Source organism: Micropterus salmoides, unplaced genomic scaffold (genome assembly GCF_014851395.1).
Source record: "Micropterus salmoides isolate LMB-PRFRI ecotype aquatic unplaced genomic scaffold, ASM1485139v1 Ms_hic_scaffold_1, whole genome shotgun sequence".
Taxonomy (NCBI): domain Eukaryota; kingdom Metazoa; phylum Chordata; class Actinopteri; order Centrarchiformes; family Centrarchidae; genus Micropterus; species Micropterus salmoides.
Genome location: NW_024040040.1, coordinates 62,047,337 through 62,054,735, shown reverse-complemented (window position 1 = coordinate 62,054,735; position 7,399 = coordinate 62,047,337). Strand labels below are relative to the sequence as shown.

The window sequence follows — 7,399 nt, the reverse complement described above, 5'->3', positions numbered from 1 at the left end:
ATACCTTTGCTATTACCACGGACATAAAGTGATATTTATTTGTACGATATTTGTGTTTGACCCGATTGCAGCCGTAGTCCTAAAGAGACTGGGCGATACAGCTTTAACATACTGCGTATGCTCCCACGGACGGCAGACAACAGTTTTCGACACCTGTGTTTGTTGTCCTCTCTCACATGTGGCTGTGTGCAGCAGATACGTAATATGTGTTATGTAGGTAGGTTATAGGTAACCCAGGGAGGGGAATAACAGCAAGCTCATCAGACATAAAGATAACATACTAAAGATAACCATTGTTCATGAGTCCCGCACCTTGAGTCCAAGTCAAGTCTGAAGTCTTTTGAGGACGAGTCTCAAGACCTAAGCGCAATTCAAATCTCAAACTCTAGTCCCCTTCTCTGAGTGATCCACTGTTTGGTATCAAGTGTTGACCAGAAAGAAGAGTTTAAAACACAATTAACCATCAGGTTTCTTCAAATTTCACTCTGGAGCAAAATATTTGCCTTTAAACTCGAAAGATATAACAATTTGATATTTATGTGATAATTATCGATATCGAAAGATATAAAAAAAATTTGGCCATTTCGTCCAGCCCTAATTTACATATAAAAACTGATCTCTTGATTCCTATTGTAACTGACCGGTTGGAGTAATTTAAATTTTTTTATTTTTATTTTCTGCCACTAGGCTAAACCCATGCAAGACTGTAGATCAGTGGTCTGCAATAGGCGGCCTGCGGGCCAGAACCGGCCCGCCAGAAATAATATCTAGCCCGCCGTCAGATTGCTTTGATAGCAGAAAAATAAAAATTAAATAAATAAATAGTGGCTGGTGCTGAAATAGATCTCAGTCATGACAGATACAAAGCAAGGCAAGGCAAGTTTATTTGTATAGCACATTTCAACAAGGCAATTCAAATTGCTTTATGTGAAATAGAAAATAAAAACAGGATTAAAAAAAATAATAATAATAAACAGTGTAAAACAGGATAGTAAAAGTTACAGTGCAGTGTACAATCAGGGTTAAATGAGTTAAATGGAAAATAATAACAGGCTGAGAGGTTGATCAAATAATAGAGTTACAATTATTTTGAAAAGAGAATAAACAGAGAAGTACACTTAATCTACTCTCTCTAACTAGTCTGTACGGTGTAGCTACGCCGTAGGCTACGCACGTCGCTAGGCATTTATACTTGTGCGTCTGTGTGTCCATCAATCTGCAATTACACTGCAATTACCCCAAACGCTAGTCGGCAGTAGCGCTACAGTATCCACTGTGTTGACTTTTGCCCGCCGAGCACGCTAATTTCTGGTTTAGCCCTCCGTGAATGGGGAAAAAATTGTATACGTGCGGCTGGTATAGCCTTTTCAAATGTTTTCGACCAAGTGGATCATATTCTGATAGTGAAACAAGTCATTTTGCTCAGTTTGTGACGGTCAAATATATTGATCCACCGTGTTACAGCCACCATTTTGGCCACTAGTAAAAGTTACTTCAAAGCTCGGGCACTTCCTGTCGGCTCGGAGGCATTGCGAGGCTACCCAGCCGACCAATCACAGTGCTTACGCTTCAACGTGTAGTTACATTTTTGAGGAGGTGCACGTCAGGCTATGCCATAGGTCACAGCATAGGGTAGGGGGCTACGCAGAGGGTACGCTGTTGATTTGACGCAGAAGTATAAATTGCACATAACAAAGCCAAAACAAAGGAAACTGCCAGTCTTAAGGTTAACACCCTTGGGAAGCGGAACAAGGTGTGTATAGTTTGTCTGTGTGCGGCTGCTGCTGGAGGGAAGTTGTTCAAGTTGTTTATCTGTGTAGTATTAAAGAAGAGACATTTACCTTTTATGTATTGATTAAATGTGGGTTTTAAATGTTATTGTCTATATAATTCAATTCAATTTTATTTATATAGCACCAAATCACAACAACAGTTTTCTCTGAGCGCTTTTCATAAAAGAGCAGGTCTAGACCGTACTCTGTGATGATATTTACAGAAGAGGCAAGGAAAAACTTCATTTTAAAAGACAGAAACCTCGAGCAGAACCATGGCTCAGGGTGGGCCATCTGACTGGACTGGTTGAGGGTTAGAGAGATAGAGAGAGAGAGAGAGAGAGAGGACAAGAGAGGAACAGAGAGAAAGAGGGAGGGGGATGGAAGTAGAGAGGGAGGGGTGGGAGGCAGCCTACACAATATTTACACATGGGTACAGACAGTAAAGGTGATGTTGCTATAGCCTGAATGAAAAATAGTACAGATGTTTATAGTAGTGTTAATGATAATAATCGTAAAGTTAATGATTATAATAACAATAATAACAATAGGACTAGTAACAATAGTCGTTGCAGCAGAGGGTGTCGAGCAGGAACACAGGGGCAGCAGGAGACCCGCAGCCACAGATCCAGACTTCACAGCTCAAGAGCCAGAAAAACCTGCAGGAAGTGATAGGAGAGAGGAGAGGGACGAGAAAGCACAAGACTACCAGAAAGGGGAGAAGTTGTGTTAGTAACATGCAATAATGGGATAAGGTTGCATACAGAGGGAGAGAAAGTAGAGGAGAGAGGAGCTCAGTGCATCATAGGAAATCCCCCGGCAGTCTAGGCCTATAGCAGCATAACTAAAGGATGGTTCAGGACTCACCTGAGCCTGAGAATAAGGAATTGCAGTAATCCAGCATAGAAGTAACAAATGCATGGACTAGTTTTTCTGCATCATTTTTAGACAGGATGTTCCTGATTTTTGCAATATTACGTAGGTGAAAAAAGGCGGTCCTTGAAATTTGCTTAATGTGAGACTTAAATGACATGTCCTGATCAACAATTCCTTTGATAATATTGCCTAAAGGAAGCATTTGTAAAGTGAAGAGGATTGGTCCGAGCACAGATCCTTGAGGAACTCCATGACTAACTTTGGCGTGCATGGAGGACTCATTGTTAACATGTACAAACTGAAATTGATCTGATAAATAAGACTTAAACCTGCTTAGAGCGGTTCCTTTAATGCCAATAAAATGTTCTGGTCTCTGCAATAGGATCTGATGGTCAATGGCATCAAATGCAGCACTAAGATCTAATAAAACCAGTACAGAGACAAGTCCTTTGTCTGATGCAATTAGGAGGTCGTTAGCGATTTTCCCCAGTGCTGTCTCTGTGCTATGATGAACTCTAAATCATGACTGAAAACCCTCAAAAAACTATTGCTGTGTCACACAGCTGTTTAGCGACTGCTTTCTCCAGGATCTTAGAGAGAAATGGAAGATTATATATATAGGTTAGATATATAGTTTGCTAAAAAATCTGGATCAAGGTTGGGCTTTTTCAGAAGAGGTTTAATTACAGCTACTTTAAAGTACTGTGGTACATAGCCTGTTGATAAAGATACATTGAACATATCTAGTAGAGAAGTGCTGACTAAGGGTAAAACAGCCTGGTCAGGATGGGGTCTAAGAGGCAGGTTGATGGTTTCGAAAGAAATTATTGAAGTTAGTTGGTAAAGATTGAGGGAAGCAAAGCAGTCTAAAGATACATCTGGTTTTACAGCTGTTTCTAAGGTTTCCGAGTTTGGAGATAAGTCGGTGTCAGGTCTTGGTGAATTTTGTTTCTAATAGTTAGAATTTTATCATTAAAGAAGCTCATGAAGTTGTAACTACTGTTACCTATGGGAATCATAGAGCTGTGACTCTCTGTCAGCCTGGCTACAGTGCTGAAAAGAAACCTGGGGTTGTTCCTATTTTCCTCTATTAATGACGAGTAGTACGCTGCTCTAGCATTACGGAGGGCCTTCCTATAAGTTTTAAGACTATCTTGCCAGATTAAACGAGTTTGGTGGAACGCCAATTCCTCTCAAGTTTCCGCGATATTTGCTTTATTATTGCTTAATTTGCGAGTTTCAGTATTATACCATGGAGCTAACCGTCTTTGTTTTATTATTTTCTTTTTTAGAGGGGCTACAGAGTCGAGTGTCATTCGCAGCGAGCCTGCAGCACTATCAACAAGATGATCGATTTAGGAGGGACTGAAATTAGCATAGGAGTCCTCCGTTACTTTGTGAGTTGATAATGAATTTAGAGTTGATGGAATCGCGAGACAGACATCTTGTATAAAAATTTCTGTCCAATGGCGTGTAGTTCAGCAATACAAGCTCAAAAGTTATCAAACAGTGGTCGGATAAAGAGGGATTCTGTGGGAACACCACTAAATGTTCAATTTCAATACCATACACCAAAACAAGGTCGAGGGTGTGGTTAAAACAGTGAGTCGGTTCATGAACACTCTGAGAGAAGCCAATGGAATCTAACAGTGAGATAAACGCAGTACTAAAGCTGTCATTCTCAACGTCCACATGAATATTAAAATCCCCTACAATAATAACTTTGACCGTTTTAAGGACTAAAGTTGACAAAAACTCTGCAAATTCAGATAAGAATTCAGAATACGGACCAGGTACAGTATAACAAAAAGAATTGGTTGCAGTGATTTCCAACTTGGGTGTGAAAGACTAAGAACAAGGCTTTCAAATGAGTTATAATTTAGTTTAGGTTTAGAGCTGATTAGTAGGCTAGAGTCGAAGATAGCTGCAACTCCACCTCCTCGGCCTGTGCCTCAAGGAATGTGAGTATTAATATGACTGGGAGGGGTGGATAATATAGTTGTATAGTGTAATGATAGTTTAATTTGTGTATTTAATTAGGTTTATTGTTATTGCAGTCTGATTTTAGCCCAAGTAATGTGTATGAAAGTTTTTCTATATTTTTCTATACTTTATAGTTTTCACAATGCTTACAATGGTATTGGACAAGGATGAACTGAAATAAATAAATAAACTGTAAAAGGCATCAGTCGAGACTCTCTGCATCTTGCTTTACCCACCGAGGGCAGATACACCTATCCTGCCCGATCCTATTGACTTTTTTTTCTTTCCCTGTCCCGTGATGTAGTGAAATTATTAGTATTTCCCACAGGAATCCTGTGACCCACAGGTTTCTCGAAAAAATGTCAGCCCCCACCCTGCAGTTCCTTTTCTGGCATTGACGAATAAAGGGACAGTCTAAAATATATCTAAATGAACTTAACCGCTGACACTTTGTAAAATCTATTTGCATGGCCCATCAACTAACTGATTTTCTAAAATTCAACTATTTGCTCGTTTCTCTCTAAAGACTTTGTTCCTTTAATTTATTCCATTAGTATTTGATGAACTCTGACCTCCTGTTGTTGTTCCCAGATACATGACGGAAAATGTATTAATGAATATAAATACATTACTTACTACCACTACAATCTATAGGTTTCTGTTTCTACATGTAGTTCTAATTTAGCTATAATTGTTCATTTTGTCATTTCTATTTCTCTGATCATGAGCTGGACAAATGAAGGTCTGTTTCAGTGTCACTCTAACATCCTTACTCCCACTTCACCGAACACAAACCTGAAAGTCAGATTCTACACTCATGTAAAAGTATCATAACCACTCTGTGACTTGCACGCCCTGCATTTTTTACACTAAAGTAATGAGCCACATAACGTGAAATACCTGTGTGGGTGCACAGGGCTGTTAATCCACTCAAAGAATTCTATTGATGATGTTTCCTCAATCATGAAATTCCATTTCAGGATCTCACTAACTCTTGACACTTTGGATCTCTGACTTCTTGACAAAAACCAAGCGTAAGTACGTTTTATTTCTGTTGTTCCTGTTGTATTGTGGCAAAATTTCAGACCGTGACCGTTTACATTTAGCTGCTATCTCTTGTGTCCACCGGTATATAACTTAATTAACTTGTTGTCTGAGGAGTGCCCGCATGAGGGTACATACTAAACAAAATCATGTACATTTTAGTTCAAGTGTCTCTATTCATCTACCGAGTACAGTCTTGTTTTAGGAATAAAATAGGACTAAAAAAACATGGCATGGACGCTGACCAAACAAAAATTCTCTTTATTAGTTAATTGATGAAGTATAGCATATATATATAATAAATATAATAATGTATTATATTATTTTAATGTTACTTGATTAAATACGAGCCTACTGATAAGAATATCTGCAAAATTCATGTAGGCATAAATTTTACTGTAATTTAATTATCCAGAGGGAGGCAATCTGTGATGCTTCACTCAACCTTGAGAGATGACAGCCCTTTGATGTCGGTGTGTTTTAACTATTTAACTTGAAATCCTCTGGATTAAATTCACAAAAACCTTTATGGACGTGCAGCCAACAAAACCACTTGTTTGATATGATGGGCAGCCACCTAATACAATCTGAATTTTCCTAAAGCATCTATGAACATATTCTTTACAATTAAACAAAGATAAAACTGAAGTTATTGTTTTTGGAGCCAAGGAAGAATGATTAAGTCAGTGCTCAGCTTTAATCGGTAATGTTAAAAACCACAAACCAAGCCAGAAATCATGGTGTAGTCATGGACTCAGACCTGAATTTGAGGAGCAACATTAAGACAATTACAGGACCTGGAAAAACTTGTCCATGCATTTATCTTCAGTCGACTCGACTACTGTAACAGTGTCCTTACAGGGCTCCCTAAAAAAATCCATCAGACAGCTGCAGCTGATTCAGAACGCTGCTGCTCGAGTCCTCACTAAGAGCCAGATCTCATCACTCCAGTTCTGAGGTCTTTATATTGGCTTCCTGTGTGTCAACAAATTGATTTTAAAATCCTGATGTTGGTTTATAAAGTTGGTATTACATTTCTGATCTTCTGCTTTATTTATGAACCATCCAGACCTCTCAGGTCGTCTCGGGCAGGTCTGCTTTCTTTTCCCCAGAGTCAAAACTAAACGAGGAGAAGCAGCGTTCAGTTATTATGCTCCATATATCTGGAACAAAATTGCAGGTCTGCTGAAACTCTCAGTTCTTTTAACTTTTCTTTTCCACTGCCTTTAATTATTAGATTGATAACTTACACTGCACTGTAACTTTTACTGTCCTGTTTTCTTTTTCTTTGTTTTTTGGTATTAATACTATTTAAAAAGCTTAGAGTGCTCTTTTGATTCTACCATCGCACAAGGCTGATCCTCAGTTAACAGGGCCGAGTAGAATTAAAAAGATTAGAGTCCCTGTTTTTTCCACTGTTAACTTGTTGACAGGGGCCGCTGTCAACCGCTTTTACCAGAGTTTGTAGAGTGGACAATCTGGATTTACAGTGACGACTGTATCTAAGGAAGGGTCAGTCTCCTTAGAGTTAGAGTCAGCGGCTTTGGTGCGCCTGTCAGGTTGGACAAGGATATAAACGCTAAGGGAAATCCCAAGGAGGGGAGTATGTGTATACATAAATCAGTGGTGTTGCCTTAATGTCTCCATTATGCTCAGCTGACATTGAACTGTCATCGGTCTCGGTCCGTCCTTTTTACCTCCCCAGGGAGTTTCCCCAGCTATTT

The 7,399-nt window shown here is 39.2% G+C and overlaps 1 protein-coding gene across 1 annotated transcript in view; it reads left to right on the top strand.

The window, feature by feature from the left end:
- Positions 1-4,941: 4,941 nt before the first annotated feature.
- The window catches only part of LOC119898512, a 6,378-nt gene continuing 3,920 nt past the window's right edge, over positions 4,942-7,399 (top strand). The window contains exon 1 of the mRNA XM_038712668.1: positions 4,942-5,665. The gene's annotated coding sequence lies outside the window, so the exon portion shown is untranslated. The remainder of the gene's footprint in view (positions 5,666-7,399) is intronic.